The 21,869-nt window shown below is 35.6% G+C and overlaps 1 protein-coding gene and 1 long non-coding RNA gene across 6 annotated transcripts in view; one reads left to right on the top strand and one right to left on the bottom strand.

Annotated features, from left to right (window-relative positions):
* ANKS1B (ankyrin repeat and sterile alpha motif domain containing 1B) overlaps positions 1–21,869 on the bottom strand; it is a 1,161,043-nt gene that overhangs the window by 945,377 nt on the left and 193,797 nt on the right. The window lies entirely within an intron of this gene.
* LOC129649225 (uncharacterized) lies at positions 245–20,540 on the top strand. The gene is made up of 3 exons (XR_008713025.1): positions 245–1,284; positions 4,259–4,337; positions 18,769–20,540. It is a non-coding gene; the product is annotated as an uncharacterized LOC129649225 (long non-coding RNA).

The following is a 21,869-nucleotide window of genomic DNA, read 5'->3' as shown; positions in this document are numbered from 1 at the left end:
TCATCATTGAAATTATCTATGCTTGTGTCTCTGGATGTAAGCCATCTGGAGCAAAATACTTCTCTCTCTCTCTGTGGATCTGTGAAACTAGAAAGCAACTTATCTTCTCTGAAAGTATGAAATAGTAGTTCAGGCAGAGAATAATTTATAGAGATATTTCTATTCAGAAAGGGAGAAAATAAAAGGAAAAATGGGGATCATTAGTCCCAAGCAATTTTGAAATCTAACCAGGCAAACTCTATTAGGTTTCAAGGCCTAAGTATAATCCTCTGTGGCTGGAGGCTCCACCTTCTGGGTACATGGCCTTGTTCTATGGGGCCTCAGCTCTGACCTTTGAGTCATCCTTCCTTCTTCATGAAGGGTAGCACATGTTTCCAATTGTCTGTTTATTGTCTGTAGAATTTTGAAAGTACAACAGCATTTTTTTCAGTTCTTTCTCTGTCTCTTTCAATTCATACTGGCAGCATTTCTGCTGATAAAAGAACCTTTGGATCTTCCTGACCCAGGGATCAAACTCTTATGTCTCTTGCCCTCCTACTCGAGGTTTCTTTACCACTAGCACCACCTGGAAAATCCCTTCAACAAGAGGCCCTTACACAAATATATACATATATACTAGATAATCCCATCTTTATTCCTGGTTTCTCCTGAGACAAGTGAAGGGATCCATTAGTCATATGCTTAATCTACTCAAATAGCACTCTGAAGAACAGTATGATGGTTCCTAAAAAGACTAAAATAGAGTGATGATCCAGAAATCCCACTCCTGGCATATATCCAGACAAAACTCTAATCCAAAAAGATACATGCACACAATGTTCATAGCAGCACTAGTCACAATAGTCAAGACATGGAAACAACCTCAATGTCCATCAACAGATGAATGAATAAACAAGATGTAGTGTGTGCGCTTATAAATATTCATTCATCTGTGTGTGTATGTGTATATATATATATATATACACATACACACACACAATGGAATACAACTCAGTCATAGCAAAGAGTGAAATAATGCCATCTGCAGGAATATGGATGGATCTAGAGATGATCATACTAACCCAAGTCAGAAAGGGAAGGAAATAGTGTATGATATCACTTATATGTGGAGTCTAAAACATGACACAAATGAATCTATCTACAAATAGAGAATAGATTTGTGGTTACCAAGGGTAGCAGGGGGAGGGATAAATTAGAAGAGAGAGCTTAAAAAGTTCCTGTTTTTAAGGAATTTATACTTTTCATCAGACTTGTTGAATTTATTGGTATAAAGTTACTTTCTAGGTAAGTATCCTATTCATACCTCTAAGATGTATATTGATGACCTCTCTTTCAGATACGAACTTCCTAAGCTTACTCAAGTAGAAAATACATAAAATGTTTATCTCTGTTCTATAAAAGTCATTGAACTTATAGATTAAAATCTTCTAAAAATTTATTCCTAAGTATTTTTTAAACTACCATTAATGAAATTATTTTCTTAATTTCATTTTCCAAATATTTATTGCAAAAATGTATTTATGGCTACTATTTTACCTTTTGTCATATGACTTATATCTTTTTTTCCCTTTATTCCACTTTTCTGGTTTTATTTTATATAAAGTGAATATTTTCTAATGTGGCATTTTAATTTCTTTAATATATTTTTCTATAAAGTATTTTCTTAGTGGTTGCTAGGGCTTATCGTAAACATCTTAACATCAAAATCAGCCTCAAATCAAATTTATACTAACTTAATTCCAGTAAGACATAAAAATGTTATTACTACTTCTTTACCTCATTTTTGTGGTATTACTGTAATATATATATATCCATAAATACTACAAATCCATCATATCAGATCAGTTGCTCAGTCGTGTCCGACTCTTTGCAACCCCATGAATCGCAGCATGCAAATCCATCAATAAATTGTTAAAATGATACTTTACATAATTTTGTGTCTTTTAAAGAAGCTGAGAGAAGAAAAAAGAACAAATATATATTTATACTTTTTGTTATATTTGTTACATTAACCTTCTTATTTCTGGTTCTCTTCATTTGCTCTGGTGAATTTAAGTTAATATTTGGAGTAATTACCGTAGACCAATACAGTTTTGCTTCCACTCATCTCTTTTGGTATTACTGGCAGATATATTTCTATGTAATATGCTCCATAATACGTATTGTTTTATAGGATTCCTTTTTAAATCAGTCATGAGAAGAATGATAAAAATTTGTGTACTGTTTTATAATTATATAATTACTGTTACTGGTTCTCTGTTTTTTTATGTGTATTTAATTTACACTCTAGAGATCTTTTCCTTTCAGCCTTAAGAATTTCCTTTAGTAGTTCTTATAAGCCAGGTCTGCTGGTGACAAATTCTTTCATTTGTTGTTTATCATGGATTATTTTTATTTTGCCTTTATTTTTCAAGATAGAGTTTTCTGATTGAGGTTTTGTTTTTGTTTTGAGGGTTTTTTCTGGCACACTTTTAACATGATTATCCCATTAACTTCTGGCCTCTAATGTTTTTGATGAGAAATCAACCATTACTCTTATTAGAGTTCCCTTATAAATGACATATCATTTTTCTCTTGACAGTTTCAAGATTTTCTCTTTGCCTTTGACTCTCAGCATTTTTACTATGATGTGCTTGTTTATGAATTTATTTATGTTTATCCTACTTGGAGTTGAGTTGGTTGAGCTTTCTGGATGTATAGATTATTATTTTTAATATGTTTGGGAAGTTTTAGCCATTAAGTCTTCAAATATTTTTCTGCCCTTTTCTCTCTTTTCCTTCTGATATTCACATTACACATATGTGTGATTAATGATGTTCTACACTTCTCTGAAGATCCATTCACTTTTCTTCATTCCCCTTTTTCTCTTTGCTCTTCAGATTATGTAATCTTTATTAATCCATCTTCAAGTTCACTAGTTCTTTATTTGAAAATGCAAATCTACTTTCTAGCTCCTCAAGTTTTTCTAATAAATTTTTCATTTCAGGTCTTGTACTTTTCAACTCCAGAATTTCCATTTGGTAGTTTACATCATGTATATCTCTTTATTAATATTTTCTGTTTGATATGAAATTGTCATCATACTTTCCCTTACTTCTTTAACAATATTTCCTTTAGTTCTTTGAGCATATTTACAACAGCTACTTTGAAGTCTTTGTTACAAAAACATCTAATCTGCCTCACAATTTTTTATTTACAGTGCTTCTTTGCATGTCTTGCAATTTTTTGTTGGAAATTGGACATTTTGGGCAATATACTGTAGAATCCTAAGTACTCTCCCACCCCTCCACTTTGGGGATTGTTATTACCATTTGCTTATTTATTAGTTATTGGCTGGATTATTTTAGTTCAGGCTATTTACCCCTGCAATGTTATACTTCTGGCTCCTTGAGGAGCAAGATGTGTACGTTTGCCCACAGTCACTGGTATCGCAGGGGTTTTGGCAGGACTCTGACTGTCTCTCTGACCATACTCATTTGACTTCCCTGGTGCCTAAATTACTCTACAGATTAGTCCGATCAAATTCCAGCTCCTTTGAAGGAGTAATTGCCAAGGTCAGTGTTTCAGATTTGTTTTGAGCTCTCACAGCCTCTTCTAAACTATCTTTTTTTTAACCTGTTCTTCTGCTTTTCCTCCCAGGTAAAATCTCTGAGCCTGGGCTCTGGAGCTGGGAATAGAAACAGTGGCACATATGTTTCTGAGCGACATCTCCACTTTAGGAGCTGAATACCCATTAGGATGGAGAAGAGGAAAAGATAGACAGCAACTTTAACTCTTCTTGAGCTGCCTCACCCAGAGTGCATTTATCACCTCACAGGCCAGGGCAAGGGTGATCAGTGCCCCAGCATTCTAAGCAATGCCACACTTAAAACAGATATTTCATCCTGTAAGTTGGAACTGGGCAGAAAAAGGGAGCCCCACTTCTTGTTCACTGTCTCCCAAAATTTAGCTTCAGTAACAGGTAGCTGGGGAAGGATGAAAAATGCTGATGTCCTATCCCTTGCCAGAGGACAGAGTCCTGACTGGGAGCTGGGCAGAGAGGGAGCCCTCTGTTAATGGTTGTACCAGTCTGGATGAAGTTTCCATCTCATGAGTTGGAGTAGGGGAGGGAGGGAATAGGTCAAAGTTTACATACCATAGATTGTAGCTGTTCTTACCAAAATAAAAATGTTCTTGAATAAATATTTCTCCATTTACTGTTTATTCATAGGACAATTTCCAGAGATAGTAAATGATTATTTTTCACCATTTTCAACAGTTTTGCTGAGGAGTGGGTCTGCTGAGCTCTTCATGAAGTCATGCTAGAAGTCCCTCTGGTGAATCAGTTAACAAGAGTGGTAAGATAATTCAACAGAGTCTTTTTCAAAAAATGGTGCTTGACAATGGATATGGAAAAAAATAAACTCAACCCTTCCTAATACTATGTATAAAATAATTTGAAATGAATCATGTACTAAAATGTAAACCTATAAAACTAAAACTTCTAGAACAAAATATAGGAGAAACTGTTTGTGACTGTGACTTTGAAATAGGCAAAGATTTCTTAAGTAGGACACAACAAACATAAATCATACACCAAAGAAATTGTTAAATTGGACTTCATCAAAATTTATTAAAGCTTGTCCTTCAAAAGACACTGTTAGAAAAATGGAAAGGCAAGCCACAGACTGTGAGAATAACTTTGCAAACCATAAATCTGATAAGGGACTTGCTTCCAAGCTATATAAATAACTATTTCAACTAGGTATTAAGAACATAATTTTTAAATGGGCAAAAGTTAGAACAGATAACTTCACCAAAGATATGCAAATGTAAAATGAGCAAATGAAATGATCCTCAATATGACTAGTCTTCAGAGAAATGTAAATTAAATCACAATGAGATTCCACCATACACTTATTAGAATGGCTAAAATTCAAAAGACTGGGTATGAAGCAACTGGAATATTCATATATTACCAGTAGGGAGGTAATATGGTACAGCCATATTGGGAAGCAGTTTGGCAATTTCTTTAAATGTTAAACATACACATAACACACAATGCAAAAATCCCACACTTACACATTTACCACTACTACAAGAGAAATAAAAACACAAAGACTTGCATGCAAATAGCTTTATTATTATAGCCAAAACCTGAAACAACCCAAATGTCCATCAACAGGTAAATGGATAAACATATTGTGTTTAAGCTATACAGAGGAATAATACTTAGCTATAAAAAGTAATGAATATATAACTAAAAAATCAGGCACAAAGGATTATAAAAATCTATTTATACGAAATTGTAGAAAAGACAAATTATAATGATAGGAAGCAGATTGGTGGCCACCTAGGAGTGGGATTATTGGATGGGAATTGATTACAAAGAGTAATGAGGGATATTTGGGGAGATGAGGAAGTATTCTTTAGCATTATTGTAGTTCTCATTATAGTACTACATACTTTCAAATTCATCTCACTGTACCTTTAAAGGATGAATGGTAAATTTTATTATATATAATTTATACCTCAGTGAAGTTTTTTTTTAAGAGCAATGGGAAGAAAATATGAAATAGTTTAATAGTGGGAAAAGATCAGAGAGATTGAGACACTTAGTCCTTACATATTGAATAAGTTAGCATATTGGACATTAAGAGATTTCTGAAATCATGTCAGCAAATACCAACTGAAATGTTCTTCTGTCAAGTCATTTCCATTGTTATAAAACCAACATTTCTTTTACAGCAGATTTGTGAAAATTTAGTTTAAAAATAATCGCATTATTTCAGCTTGGTGTTAATTTTCCTTGCCATTAAAAAAAAAAAGTGCTGAGATGTCATAGCTAACAAAGCTGGGGTTTAATTCAACAGAAATTCACTTACTTCCTCTCCTCCTACAGTCAAGAGTACACTTTCCATCCCCATCGCATTTATACTTGGCCATGTGACTTGCTTTGGCCAACACAATATAAGCATGTGGGATGTTCGCAGAGTTTTAAAGTCCTTGCATAGTTTGGCTTGCTCTTAAATTCATATATCAACATATGAATACAAACAAGGTACCCGGTGTCTTTTTAAACTAGACCTCAGAATGAGATATGAGGTACAAACCCGAACTTGCCTCAGAGCCAGGAACGTAACCATATCCTAAGGCAAGCCGTTTACAAGCCTGCCTTGGTATGACAATGAGACTGGTGGAGATTTGTTACTCAGTATTACTGTGGCAACAGTTGACTAACAGAGCAGCTAACATTTGCAGCAAATTCACAGTATTCTAAGTACTGAGCTAAAAACTTCACATGTACTACACACTTAATTGTCACAGTGACTCTGCAAGAGAGAATATTTTAATTGTCCTTTTTACCCCATGATGAAATTGAAGCACAAAGGGAATAACGGGATTATCCAAAGTCTCAAAGCTAGTAAGTAAGCAAGCAGGATTTAAACCAGGATGTGTATTCTAATACTCACTCTCTTATTCATTCTGCTCTATTAATTAGATGGAACATTTAAGCAGGGCCCAAAATGGAGAAGGAAATGGCAACCCACTCCAGTGTTCTTGTGTGGAAAATTCCATGGACAGAGGAGCCTGGTGGGCTACAGTCCACAGGGTCACAAAGAGTTGGAAATTACTGAGCAACTGAGCAAAATGTAATAGCAGAGTGACTGTTATCAGTAATTTTAAAAGAAAATGTTACTCAAGATGATATTTTTCTATATTTACAATATTTATTATCAGACTACAATGAATATACTGATTATCAAGACCCAACTGGGTTTAAAAATTATATTTTCCAGTTAATGGCTAACACATGTCTAAATAATGGTAAAAGGCTTTCATCCAATACCCACAGAATCCTTCTGTCTCTTCCACCTACCTTGCTAATCTTCATATCTGTATCTACCCCCAGCTCCTGGGTTGTCAGTGTCTGGGAAAACTATACTGCCTTGAATCTATTGCAGTACTATTATTCAAAATGCTAATGGGACCTTCCATATTGCTTTGCAATATTGTGCTTATCCACACCTATTCCCTTTTTCATCCCCCACAGCAACCATTCCTATCTTTAATCATTATAATAAGCCCAAATTCCAATATCATCTTTCATTCTCTGAGGACTTGCTTCCAATTTCACAGAGGAACATTTCTCATCTCAGGCTGAAATCCATCTTCATCTCTTATTACCCCAACTCTCATGTTTCAGATAACTAATCTCGTAAATCCAAATTCTTGAATCTCCTTCTTTTACCCTCTACCTTGTTGTATGCATTTACCATCTCTGTTTTTTTTTCCTACTGGAAACCTACATACTCATTTCTTCCACTTTCCAAACCAACCTTCCCACAAACCTGATTCCCTCCACAAACTACCAACTCAGGTCTCCCCTTGATTTCATTATTAGACTTCTTCACAAAGCAGTCTATATCAACTATCCTCACTTTTCACCTCAAATTCATTCCTTAATGATCTACAATTTGGCTTCCCCTTCTTTGAACTTTACCAAAACTATTCTCTCAAAAGACATCAACAGTTTCCTAATTACCCAAGTAAATAGTATTCACTCAGTTATCATCCTAATCAAGCCCCTCTGCAGTTTTAAATGACACTGTCAACTACAAACTTCAGCTCCATTCCTCCAGACCTCACTGTTCCTCATTCTAGGTTCCCAATTACGGTTACTGTTACTACTATCCATTCATTCATTCAACCTAGAATTGAAGGTCAACTTAGTCTCTTCCTTCTCCCCTTCCACATCATACTCTTACCATCTCCAATATTCCAACCCCTATTATTACTTAGTTCAGCTCTCATAATTTATCAGCTGGATTATTCAAAAAGTCTTATTAATTTCTGGAATCAAGTCTTGTAATGCATTAAATCCACCTTCCATGCCTTCCATACTCCTAAAAATAATCTTTCAGCAATACAAATTTTATGAAGTAATACAAACTCTCCCTGCCACATCTTGCCCCCCACCAGGTTTAAAAACCTTCAGTGGGCATTAAGTGGGTATCCATTGCCTAGAAGATAAGGACAAAATGCATTATTAGGGAATACGAGGTAGTTTCGTGGCTCCTTCTACAGCAGTATTTCCTGATCACCTCCCTATACCATATCCTTTGCAACTTACATTTCACTCGGCAAAACTCCTTCTAGTTTTCAAGCACAAATCATGCTGTTTAATGCCTTAGTGTCTTCGGTGGTACTGTCCTCTCTGTGTGAAATGCTATCCATACTCCCCCTCAACCCTGTTTATCTGAAGAAAACCTAACATCTTTTAATATGCAAACTAACATCAGCTCCCTATGAAGCATTTTTTGCTCCTTATCGCCTATGTCCTCAACTATGTCTGAACATATTTCAGCAAAAGGTAGCATTTGCTTTACATGTCTTTCTCCTCCTACTAGACTTTGAGTAGATTAGACTCCTTAGGAACCATATCTTAATTACCTATGTATGCCTAGTGCTTAGCATTATGTCCAACATACAGTGTATCCTTATTATACATTTCTTGAAATTCCTTCTTCCTCAGTTCCTTTAATATCACCCTTTCCTATCTTTTCCCCTACTCATATAATCTTTCAGTTCTTTCTCAAAAAATGTTTCTCAGCTTTTCAGGTCTTTGTTTTATTTTTTCCTTGTTTATCTCTACCAACTCAACTATCTTAGATAACCTTGTCCCTCTGATCTACCTCATTGCCTCTGATTATCAGCTATTGATCAATAATCTCCAGAATAAGCAACTCCCAACTTCTACCCTAAGTTACAGTTCCATGGACTTTCTTGTACTTTCAATAATTAAAATTCAGCTATTGAAAGACTCCTGCATGCATGCTAAATCACTTCAGTTGTGTCTGACTCTGTGCAACCCTGTGGACTGCATCCTGCCAGGCTCATCTGTCCATGGGATTCTCCAAGCAAGAATACTGGATTGGGTGCTCCCACCCAGGGATCAAACCCATATCTCTTAAGTCTACCTACATTGACAAGCAGGTTCTTTACCACTAGTACCACCTGGGAAGCCCTGAAAGACTCTTACATGACAGTAATTATACCAGATGTGTATCAGAACACATATCCATTAATACATGTGCTCTCATTCAATCATCGTGGCAATCCTATAAAGCAGGTACAATTCCTTTTTTAGAATGAGCAGAGACATGGAATTTATATAATCTGCCCAAGGTCATATAGTTAAAAGGTACTGACACTGGGAGTTAAGCTCAGGATCAGTGAAATCCCATTTCAGAATAATATTTACTACTTATCAGATTCCACCAAATCAACATGTTCACATTTATTTTATCATTTCCGAACTCAAATCATTCATACTTATATGATTTCTGTCTCCATCCATGACATTAATATTATCAGCAATAATATAGAACACTTTCAAGTCATATTTAATTCTCCTATCTAACTTTCCCATATTCATTTGGTCACTAAACCATATTCTATGTCTGAAAAGTCTCATGAAGCACCACTGCCTCTTAATTGCAGTATTCCAGTAGCCACCCCACTATTCTCCTGGAGATCTGTGCCCTCCAGCTTACCTTCCATTTCTCTGAGAGTTTTTTTCTAAATGAATCTGACTGACCTCTGGAGAAGATGGCTATCTGAGTATACATGGGCAGTTCTCTTCTACACTTCCTAAAATTTCAATCAAAATGATCAGTGAAACTTCAAAAACCGGTATTGGAAACCACAAAGAATGGGCTGGAGAAGGCAATGGCACCCCACTCCAGTACTCTTGCCTGGAAAATCCCATGGATGGAGGAGCCTGGTGGGCTACAGTCCAAGGGGTCGCTAAGAGTCAGACACGACTGAGCGACTTCACTTTCACGTTTCACTTTCATTCATTGGAGAAGGAAATGGCAACCCACTCCAGGGTTCTTGCCTGGAGAATCCCAGGGACGGGGGAGCCTGGTGGGCTGCCACCTATGGGGCCGCACAGAGTCGGACATGACTGAAGTGACTTAGCAGCAGCAGCAGCAGCAGGATGGCTAGATTAAATACAGGTCCAGCAGTGTAATTTAAATTTCAAATAAACAAACACATTTCTATCAAAAAAAAAAATAAATAAATGACATATCATATTACAAAAAAATTTGAAGAATGTTTGCAAGGTATGGACTTCCCTGGTGGCTCAGACAGTAAAGCGCCTGTCTACAATGTGGGAGACCTGGGTTCAATCCCTGGGTCGGGAAGATCCCCTGGAGAAGGAAACGGCAATCCACTCCAGTACTATTGCCTGGAAAATCCCATGGACAGAGGAGCCTGGTAGGCTACAGTCCATGGGGTCGCAAAGAGTCGGACACGACTGAGCAACTTTGCTTTCGCTTTTGCAAGGTATAGTGCCAACAGGACTTCACTGAAGGAAGGATTTGGCCCCAAGTAAGACTCTTTACTTGTTAAGAAGTAATTTATCTGAGAGGCAAGTAAAGAGAACCAGCAGGATTCCACAAGTATGCTCAACTTTGGAGATATGAGGCTGAAGGTGAAAGAAGAGTGTGCAGCAATGGGGAAATTTGATAGAGTACCACAGCTGAGATCCCAGGTAGACATCACACAGATCTGCCCTTCAATTGTAAGGGCAGATATTAGGTTCTCTGGGTGGTCTAAGACAGCTATCCTCCCCTCGACTTCATGCAAAACTTAGGGACTACTTCCATCAATCAAATTGGAGAAGGTATTCACATATTATGGTATCTCTAACATTTCTCTGTCAATATCCTGGACTTCTTTGATACTTTATATGTGTTTAGGGGTATAAATTCTATAAATATTGTCTAACCTATTTCACACTAACTTCTTTATAAATTCAAAATCATGTGGCCTTGAACCTCACTTTGGAGTATGGCGTCTATTATCTTGGATCTTTAAAAGAAACTCCCATTTTAATATCTTATTACTTTAATACCCTGGGTAATTTGCTCTCACTCAAGATAGAGACTTTTGCTCTTGCTTTCTCTTCTGCCTGGAATACTCATCCCTGAGGAATTTTTTGGCTGATTGTTCCATGTCCTTCAGGTCTTTGCTCAAATATTATCTTCTCAGTGTGACCTTCTGTGAGCATCCCAGCTTACAGAAGCTTAAATTCCTTATTCTACCTTAATTCCTTCTCTATTTTTTCCATAGCATTTATCTTCTATCCTACTAATTTCAAATTTTTATTTTATTTTCTCTCTCCTCCCACTTAAATGTAAGTTCCATAAAGGACACTTTTAAAAAAATACTGGTTACTATTATAATAATAAATACTATCATGAATACTATCATATGAATACTTTTATACCTCTGTGAAATATTCCAGGAATCAGATTTAGGAACAGCACTGTTTCTGGCTTGCATATAGCATGCCAGATAAGAAAACCACTGGCTAATATGAAAGCATACTGTAATTCACAAGAAAGAACCAATGTGAGGGTAAGAAAAAATATTACCCTATAAAATAAAGTTAATTTAAAAAATAAGAGAAAACAGTTGTATACATGTACACATAACATAAGTGAGTGTGTGTGTTTGTATGTGTGTGCGCTCTAAGCCAAATCAAAGAAAAAACAAAATAGTCTTCTAAGCACATAGTTTATATGAAACAAAGATAAGCAATAACAAATGGGAACAAAAACTAGATTCTGACCAAAAGATCACTATCACATAGGAATCACAAAGAAAGAATGAAAAGCAGACTTCTGTCAAAGAAAATAGCATTTAGAACCATAAATTAGTAAATTAGCAAAATGATTACACACAGGAAAAGAGAAAATATAGAATACTGCAAAATTTATAGTTCACACAATTGTATACAGTTCACAGTTCACACAACTGTATACTGAGTTAGAATTAACTGAGGAAGAGCAGGACAGTTTGAGTGAGGTTTTAGAAATGTTGAAGTCTGAATGCCTGAAAACATGTCCAGGGTAAACCTGGAAGTATAAATATGGAACTCAAGAGAAGGCTGTGGTTGATACATTACTAGGGATCTTTGACATATACGTGGTAGTCCAAGCCTCGAGAGTACAAAGACCATTATGGTATGTGGTGGTGGTGATTTAGTCACTAAGTCATGTCCAACTCTTGTGACCTTATGGACTATAGACTACCAGGCTCCCCTGTCCATGGGATTTGTCAGGCAAGAGTACTGGAGTGGGTTGCCATTTCCTTCCCCAGGGGATCTTTCTGACCAGGGATCAAACCCAGGTCTCCTGCATTGCAGGCAGATTCTTTACTGACTGAGCTACCAAGGAAGTCACACCTAGATGTAACATATAAGTTTATAAGACAGCTCAACAACAAAGTATTTGGATAGAAGAGAGATAAGGAAGTGAAGCAGTGTGTCACAGAAAACAAGGGACGTGAAAGTTTCCTGAGGAAATGCCTTTCAAAATGAACAATGACAAACATCTCTCTGGTTACATAAGCTCCAGAGAGAGGTCTTATTGTCCACATTTCCCTATATTTATTCTTGCTGGTGGCTCAGTGATAAAGAATCTGCCTGCCAATGTAAGAGACAACAAGTTTGAGAAGATCAAGAAGATCTTCCCTGGGTCAAGAAGATCCCTTGGAGATATGCATTTTACTGTAAATTTGATTATTTACAATTAAACCATAGACTTGCATGCTTGTTCACAGAAGCAATGCCAAGACAGGTTGAGGGCATTAAGAAATAAGTTTTGCAATTTTAGGGACTAATATGACAAATTCTGTGATACAAAGAGTGTATAATTTAAAAACCCATGTATTTTTCTCTTTACTAAACTGCTAGAAGTCAGATCAATAAAAATATACATTAAAATGACTTTGTGCTTAAGTTCTTATTCTATGATTGCTTTTATGAACAATTACAAATACTAGAAATTATTTTTGAGAGTATCTTCACATCCTTATATTTCTCCAGACAATGCTATCAGTGTCTTTCTTTCTCTAAACTATCCTTGATAACAAATCCTTTTGACCTCATGCTACTATATCAGCTGCATCTGAGTGTTTCCTAATTCATAGCCTACCTGGCAGAAACTCTGCTTTATTCAGATAGGGTCTGAATAAGCAACCTCTTCGAAGAAAGTACTTAATTATAATATATAATTATATCAGAGTCTTGCTACAAAATGTACTTCTATATTGTAAGCCTACAAATATAGGCAAAGACTTTCATCCCAAGTACAACAAAATACTTGTTATATTGGAAAAACTTTATATATCTTTACAACTTTCCTGATTTTAATTGTATTGATTCTGAAAGATATGTCATTAACTATCCTAATGAAAAATGGTGATACTGAAAAAATATTAAAATATCTGGAAAATAAGAGATATTGGGAGTAATAAAGAAGGGAGACAATGAGGGAAAGAGCTTCAAATGAATTAATTTTTACTTAAAAAATTCATAGGGTTAGTTTCTCCTTTACAAGAGTCAATTAAATAATACTCTCAATGTAACTTTTCTCAACATACACTAAATAGTGAAGAATTTTGCAGAAGGTACCAATTCCCAGGACTCAATCGGGGAAGTAGAAACTTCTAACCTAAAGCACAGGTAGAAGATTGTCATTAAAGTTTCACGTACAACTGTGACTCCAGGAGAGAACTTGTAACTTAAATGACCCATGATTAAAGACAAAAGCTTAAGGAACACTGATGTTGAACCATAACAAACTAATGAGAGCATGAAAACAATAAAGGTACAAATTTGCTGCAAGCTGACCTTCATCAGATTTTAAGCTCCACTATTCTGTTCAGAAGTCGTTAACAATACATAAAAAAATCCCTCTAAGCACTTCAAAAAACAATATTAAAAAGAGTGAAATTAAAGGAGATCCTAACCTTGTGGCTTTTCACTCAATGAGAATAAAGTCTTTCCATTGTTGCAATTTGCAGTTAAGTACAAACAACAGGCTCAATTTTCTATCTTATCACATGGGGAAAAGCACTAAATTAATGTTTTAAACTGTTAATTTTGTATGCACAAGATGTAAGCATCATATTGTAAAAATATTTTTATGCTATAAACATAACAAAATTGTAATTTACATTTTAATACAAAAACACAAAACCTGTCATTTTAGTCTTTTTAAATATCTAAAGTAAATGGATTGTATCATTTGTCATATCAAAAAAATAAATTCACCTTTAATATTCATAATTATATTTCATGACACAATACTTAACTGTATCTGAAATATATCATTTCTTTTTTAAAAAATATATTCTGTTAAAAAATGACAATACTTAATGGTGTTCAAGAAACCACACAGAACTATAGTAGGAGTTCATGAGCCATGTATGTTGAAAAAGTATGTTCTTAGACAAGCATGATTGATTCCATTACACCAGTCATGACAAAAATGACTTAGAAATAAAAGTAATTTGTGTCACCATTCCATAGCTGATGAGTGGCAACACTAAAATTTAAACCAGAACTTTGAGACTCTAAACTCATTTTATGAAATCATGATATCAGTGAATGAATTCTATTAGCTCAAGGTTTCTAAATAAAGTTATTTCCATATCTAGTGAGTATAAGATCAGTTACTCAGTCATGTCTGACTCTTTACAAGCATATGGACTATGGCCCATGGGATTATCCCAGCAAGAATCCTGGAGTAGGTTGGCATTTCCTCCTCCAGATGATCTTCCCAACCCAGGGATCAAACCCACATCTCCTGTGGCTCCTGCATTGGCAGGCAGATTCCTTACCACTGAGCCACCTAGGAAGCCCTCCCATATCTAGTATATGACTTTGCTGAGCCAAAATCAAATAATGATACCAATATAATTAAATGAATAATTCAGTTTAACAAATATTGTCTTTAATCTCTATCCACATATTTACTATTCAAAAATGAAATGATTATATTAGCCATATGGTTATTAACAAATCCAAACTAAAATTTCTTTCCCCAATATCACCAATGATTTCCTATTAACTCTAAAGGCCATTTTTCAGTTTTCATTGATTTTGGTGTCTCAGCAGTGGGCTATTTCCCCTCAAATGTTCTCATGTGGTTCTTGTCATAATACCACCCTGAATTTTTTTTCTATCTCTTTACTTCTTTGTCTATATATAAACACTGTAGAGGAAAATATCGAGTTAAGTTCACATTGACAGAAATTCCAGATACAGACACTGCTTGATGAAATTAAATATAAATATTACAGAAAGATATCAATGCAACAAAAATGTTAGAGTCAGCAACATTATCCAGGATACACACAGATGTAAACTTCTAGGTTCCAAAGTTCTCACTAAGGAATGCACAGTTGTGGAGGATTCTACGAAGGATAGTCACATCAGATCAGACTTATAAGAAGCAGAGCTGTCCCATCATGACTTAACCTTATACATAGAAGCAATCCAGCATGCAGTCTGAGATTAAAGATGAAGACTGAAGGTACATCTTTTAATCTTCAAGTTGTATGATTTATAACATGATTGCAAGAGTACTAGACATAATACAATCAAGTATTTTTCAGTTCAGTCACTCAGTCATGTCCGACTCTTTGCAACCCCATGGACTGCAGCATGCCAGGCTTCCCTGTCCATCGCCAACACCTGGAGCTTATTCAAACTCATGTCCATCAAGTCGGTGATGCTATCCAACCATCTCATCATCTGCCATCCCCTTCTCCTCCCGCCTTCAATCTTTCCCAGCATCAGGGTCTTTTCAAATGAGTCAGTTCTTCACATCAGGTGGCCAGTTCTTCACATCAGGTGGCCAAAGTATTGGAGTGTCAGCTTCAACGTCAGTCCTTCCAATGAATATTCAGGACTGACTTCCTTTAGGATTGACAGTTTGGATCTCCTCTCAACAGTCTTGTCGAACACCACAGTTCAAAAGCATCAATTCTTCAGTGCTCAGCTTTCTTTATAGTCCAACTCTCACATCCATACATGACTACTGGAAAAACCATAGCTTTTACTAGATGGACTTTTGTTGGCAAATTAATGTCTCTGCTTTTTAATATGCTGTGTAGGTTGATTATAACTTTTCTTCCAAGGAGCAAGCGTCTTTTAAGTTCATGGCTGCAGTCACCATCTGCAGTGATTTTGGAGCCCCCCAAAATAAAGTTTGTCACTGTTTCCACTGTTTCTCCATCTATTTGCCATGAAGTGATGGGACAACAGGCCATGATCTTAGTTTTCTGGATGTTGAGTTTTAAGCCAACTTTTTCACTCTCTTCTTTCACTTTCATCAAGAGGCTCTTTAGTTCTTCTTCGCTTTCTGCCATAAGGGTGGTGTCATCTGCATATCTGAGGTTATCGATATTTCTCCCGGCAATCTAGATTCCAGCTTGTGCTTCATACAGCCTGACATTTCGCATGATGTACTCTGCATATAAGTTAAATAAGCAGGGTGATAATATACAGCCTTGACATACTCCTTTCCCAATTTGGAACCAGTCTGTTGTTCCCTGTCCAGTTCTAGCAAGTAGTTTTAAAAGTCCTTAATCTTCATATTCAGACTCTCTAGGAAAGCATAGTCCAACTTCAGGTAGGACTGATGTAATAATCCAATGATTCCTAGTTATTTCATTTAATATTTTCTAAAATTTTGTGCTGCGATTCATGGGGTCACAAAGAGTTGGACACGACTGAGCGACTGAACTGAACTGAACTGAACTGAAGAAAAAGGTTGCAGCCTTCTTCAATAATTTGATATAGAAACTACATCTTTCCAAGCTCTCTTCATCAGCAACAGATTCAAACTCAAACCCAGTTTATACTGACCATGCAGAAATAAGTACATTTCAAGGATGTCAGGTATAGCTAAAAACTCCCTGAGATGTGACTGAACACTTTTGTTCAAGTAGAGATGACCCACTACCCAAGCTCTGATGTGCGCACATAATCCAGGCCTGACCAATCAGTGTATATACATCTCTGGGGACACTAGGATTGGGCCATGTGTCAAAATGTGACCAAGGTTAGACATTTTTCTGGAATTCGGGGAAAGACGACTTTTTAGTGGGATTGTTAAACTAAAAAAATTTTTAAATATTTGGTTACTTACATTATTTGCCACCTGCTGGGGAAAGCTTGCTTGAGAATGTGTATAGTATAATCTATATGAAATGGAGGAAAACCAAACTGAGAGATGGAGAGAAATAGATAACAGATTACATTGTTTATTTTCATCTGACCATACATAAATGCTTGGATTTTTCATTTATGTGAGTTAATGCATTATTTATTTATTTATTTTTGTTTAAGTCAATTTGAATTGGTTTTACAGAAATATATAGAAAATTAGAAAATCATATACTGCAGAAATTTAGAAAATTTTCTCTTCATATTTTCAACAATGACCTGGTTTAATCCACATATAGGTGTCACCAAGTTGGGAAAGTCAGCCTTATGTGCACAGTCATTTGCTCCCCATTCATCACATAATAATGGACCTTGGGCCTGGAACACTTCCTTATCAAGAAATGGGGTTCATGTAGCCTATTTCATGTTTATGCCCTTTTATGGGAATATCTGGGCTTCCCTGATGGCTCAGTGGTAAAGAATCCACCTCTAATGCAGGAGACTTGAATTTGATCCCCGGGTCGGGAAGACCCCCTGGAGTCAGAAATGGCAACCCACTTCAGTATTCTTGCCTGGGAAATCCTATGGACAGAAGAGCCTTGGCAGGCTGTAGTCCACAGGATGGCAAAAAACCAGACATGATCTAGCAACTAAACAACAACAACAATGGGAATATCTTGCCCAGTTTCAGGTTCATTTTGTTCTAGTAAGTGGTGCAGTAATGGTCCTCATTAACAATGGCTCTCAGCTTTCAGGATTTCAGACTCCACAGGGGAGTCGAGTTGCTTCTGCTGTACAAGACAGGCACCTAATCTCTGTTGGATGCCAGGAGGAGACTCTACTGGCCATGGGGAACCAACATACTGGAGTTGATCTTCTGCTGACTCTTCTCTATTTAAGAGACATAGAGAACTCTCCATCTAGTGTTTGACAGAGCTGTGTTTTCTTTGTTGACTCCAGTATTAAGATGCAATGGGCAGAAGCATTTGACTGCTATCCTAATGGTTGACATAGTGATATCTTTGTTATCCTCTATGTAGCTGGAGTCCTCCCCTGGCATGGGAGCCAGTGCACAGTGTTCTGTTTGACACACCTCTTTGATGGAAGTAGACAAAGCTTTACCATAAGGCCTAAAGTATGATCACAAGGCCATTTCAAAATAATGAAGTCTAATTCTCCTTGTCAATAGAAATAAAATGAGATCCAAGGCTATACTTTTGACCTTAAAAAAGCTAGTATTGTAGAAATAGTTGCCTGAGATTTAAAGATCTTAATAGCAAGATAAATAAAAATATTACTTTGGGGAGGAATCAGTATATACAATAAGGAATTTTAAAGCAAATCAAATGAAAGCAAATATAGTTCACTATAAAGAAAGCAGTGAAACCAAAAATAATATATATAGGAATGCTATCACATAAACAGGTATAATCCAACTTTTAACTATGATTTAAAAAAATACTCTATGAATAATAACTATAAAAATCAATATGTATATGAAGAAAAATTATTTAAATTATAAAAGATATGCAGTCAATTCTGATTAGGTAATTACTCACCCATTTTCACTACTTTTAGGGTACATAGGTAGACTATGTTTTTCAATTTCCCTTGCAGATTGGAAGGGCAATGTGATTATATGAGTGGCTACTAGTCAACAGAATATGAATAAAATGATGTTTGCTGTTTCCAAGCCCATCCTCTACAACCTCTGACCTGTATCCTCCATCATGTTTGCCCTCGGATAACTTTTATAGATGAGCCAGATGACCTTGGAAGCTTGTGCTCAAGACATCCAAGCAAGGAGATACAAGGAGTCTGGGTTCCTGAATTTCTACTAGGAGGAGGGCCACCTGCTGATCAGGAGCACTTACTATGGACTTTAAATGAGTGAGAAATAAATATCTATTTATTTCACAATTTTCAGTCAAGCATTTGGGATCACATTTTTATTACAGCATTTGTCTATCCACTCATCCATCCATCTAGTCATTCATTCTTTTGTCCATTCGTTCAATAAATATAAATATAAATAGGTCTCCTTTTATGTGGCAGGCAATGTATGAGAATCTGAGAATATACCCTCAAGGAGTCCATAGTCTATTATTTTCAAGAATAAGAATCCAACAAAATTTATAATTACTTACTACAATTATAATCATAATAAGTATAATTAAGGAACATTGGGATTCTGGACTATAGGAAGCCTTTGGAGGAGAATCTAATCCAGACTAAGGAGAGGGTTCGAGGATGGGCTAAGATTGGAAGGAAGTCACATTAGAGCCAAGTTTTGATGGATGATGAGAATTAAAAATGGTAAAATTGGTATGGGATAGACGAGAGTGCAAGAACTTGAGGCATATAAAGACAGATAAAAGAGATTAATGGGAAAATCATGGATGTACTGGTTAGTGGGGAACATAATGAGAAATGAGAACAGTTCATGACATGTCCTTATTTCCTTACTCTATTATGAGGTGGTTATTGTCATTCCACTTTTTAGTGTCCCTCCCACACTGTATTTAAACAGGATAACTTTTCATTTACACAACTATTTCTTTTTTTCAACACACTTTTAAAACTGAAGGGCTACAATGTATCAGGCAACATGGTAGATCCTGGGAATAAAAGAAAAAATAGTTTATCTTCCCCATTTTTCACAACACTTTAGGCTATCATTTACTGAATTGTTTGGTAAAATATTTTATCACCCTGTATTTCTATTATTTGGTTATTCTATTATTATTCTATTACTTGGTTATTTCTATTCTAATATTTCTATACATATACTTTCTCTGCCAAACTCCAAGCTCCTGAGAACAACAAAAAATGCCTTATTCACTTTTTATCTACCCTATAACAGTAGCTAGTACATAGTAGAGGTACAATGAATATTTATTGATTGGATGAACTGAAGCAGTACAGAAAAATGAATCAACTTTAAAATAAAAGGCTACCTTTTTAAAAAAAAAATAGACTTTACTTTTTAGACCATTTTTAAGTTCACAGTAAAACAGAGTTCCATTTTAGTTTTTTCAATGTACAGTGCAATTTTTAAGAATATAAAATATCATAACATATCTTTTCTATTTTGTGGAGTATTTAGTGTATTGGTAAGTAATAATATTGCCTTAATGCAGAGCTCTTTCACAATATACCTTTATACATAAATTATAATTTTTATATCAGAATCTTCTTATGTAACTAAAGATCTGAGTAGAATTCATTTTTTTAATCCATTCAAAAATATTTATTGAGCACTTACTATTTGCAAAGCCAAACACTCTGTGAACTGCTTACCATTTATACTTCAGTGTCATGAAATATAATAATGATTATGTAATAAGTAAAATATGTCAAATTAACTTTTCATTGTCCTTAAACATTAGTCAGATCTTGTGACAAAAGAACAATTTTACCAACATCTTATTTCATAAGTAATATACTTTAAAATGAAGACTAATTAGCTGTTAAGTTGTATGATCATATAGAATAAAGATTATACATTCATTTGAATTTCAGCTTCTTTTAATGTAAGATGTACTCTTCAATTCTGGATTTCCATTTCTTTTTTTCAATAGTTCCTATTTCTCTTCTGAGATTCTCCATCTGTTCAAAGGAAAAAAAATGGCCTGAGCTGGTGTAAGGAGGCTACTATATAAAGACTTGAAGTACACCTTGTAAGATGAACAGAATTTAAACAGGAACAGAAGAGTGAAAGATAATGAGCAAAGAGAATGAACTAAGATACACTAGTGATATGTTTAGACAAATGCCAAAAGGACAGGGTATATTGGTGGGAAGAAGGAGAACAGAAAGAAGTATCATTGGATAAGGAAGCATAAGAGCAGAATCAAAGGACTTTGACATTCTTGAAATCCAAGAGGAAGAATTTATCCACCATACAAAAGTCAAATAAGACTTTCATTTATTTCTTTACCACAAGTTGAAGCATACAAACTCCATTTCAGGAAGGCTTATCTGGTAGTGTTATATAGGGATGGGTCAGAATTAAGACAGATTGACTACAAAGAAAGGAATAAATACTAGTTCAGTATCTTCTATTCATCTAACACACTGCTAAACACATTTTACACATTCTCACATTGTCTTCATGATAACTTCATGATAGGGTAGGAATTACTATGTTCATTTTGTGGAAGAGGAAACTGAAGCTCAGAGAAAGTGAACAACTAACTCTGGCATATAACTAGTAAATAGAAACCTACGAATACAAATCCTGATCTGTACAACTCCAAAATATATGCTCTTTCCACTATACGATGACCAGCTTAGAAATGATATAATCCAAATATAGAGAGTTGAGGGCCTAGGGTAGAGTTACTTTATTTCATTCAATAAATATTTATCATGTATCTATTATGTGCCAGATATCATTTTAAACACTGGGATGACAGTAGTCAACATCATCAAAAAAACTTAAAAAACAATAAACTCTGCCCACAGTGAAGCTTATATTTTAATCAAGGGAGCCAAACAATAAATACAATAAATAAGTAAAACCTATTGTACTAAAAAGGAGATCAAACCAGTCAATCCTAATGGAAATCAGTCCTGAATATTCACTGGAAGGATTCATGCTGAAGCTGAAACTCCAATATTTTGGCCACCTGATGTGAAGAACTGACTCATTGGAAAAGACCCTGATGCTGGGAAAGATTGAAGGCAAGAGGAGAAGTGGACAACAAAGGATAAGATGGTTGGATGGCATCACCCACTCAATGGACATGAGCATTAGTAAGCTCCATGAGATGGTGAAGGACAGAGAAGCCTGGCATGCTGCAGTCCATGGGGTCGCAAAAAGACAAGACTGAGCGACTGAACAACAACAAAAATA

Source organism: Bubalus kerabau, chromosome 1, assembly GCF_029407905.1.
Source record: "Bubalus kerabau isolate K-KA32 ecotype Philippines breed swamp buffalo chromosome 1, PCC_UOA_SB_1v2, whole genome shotgun sequence".
Classification (NCBI taxonomy): domain Eukaryota; kingdom Metazoa; phylum Chordata; class Mammalia; order Artiodactyla; family Bovidae; genus Bubalus; species Bubalus kerabau.
Note: the sequence above shows the minus strand (reverse complement) of the source record. Positions and strands in the feature narration are given on the sequence as shown.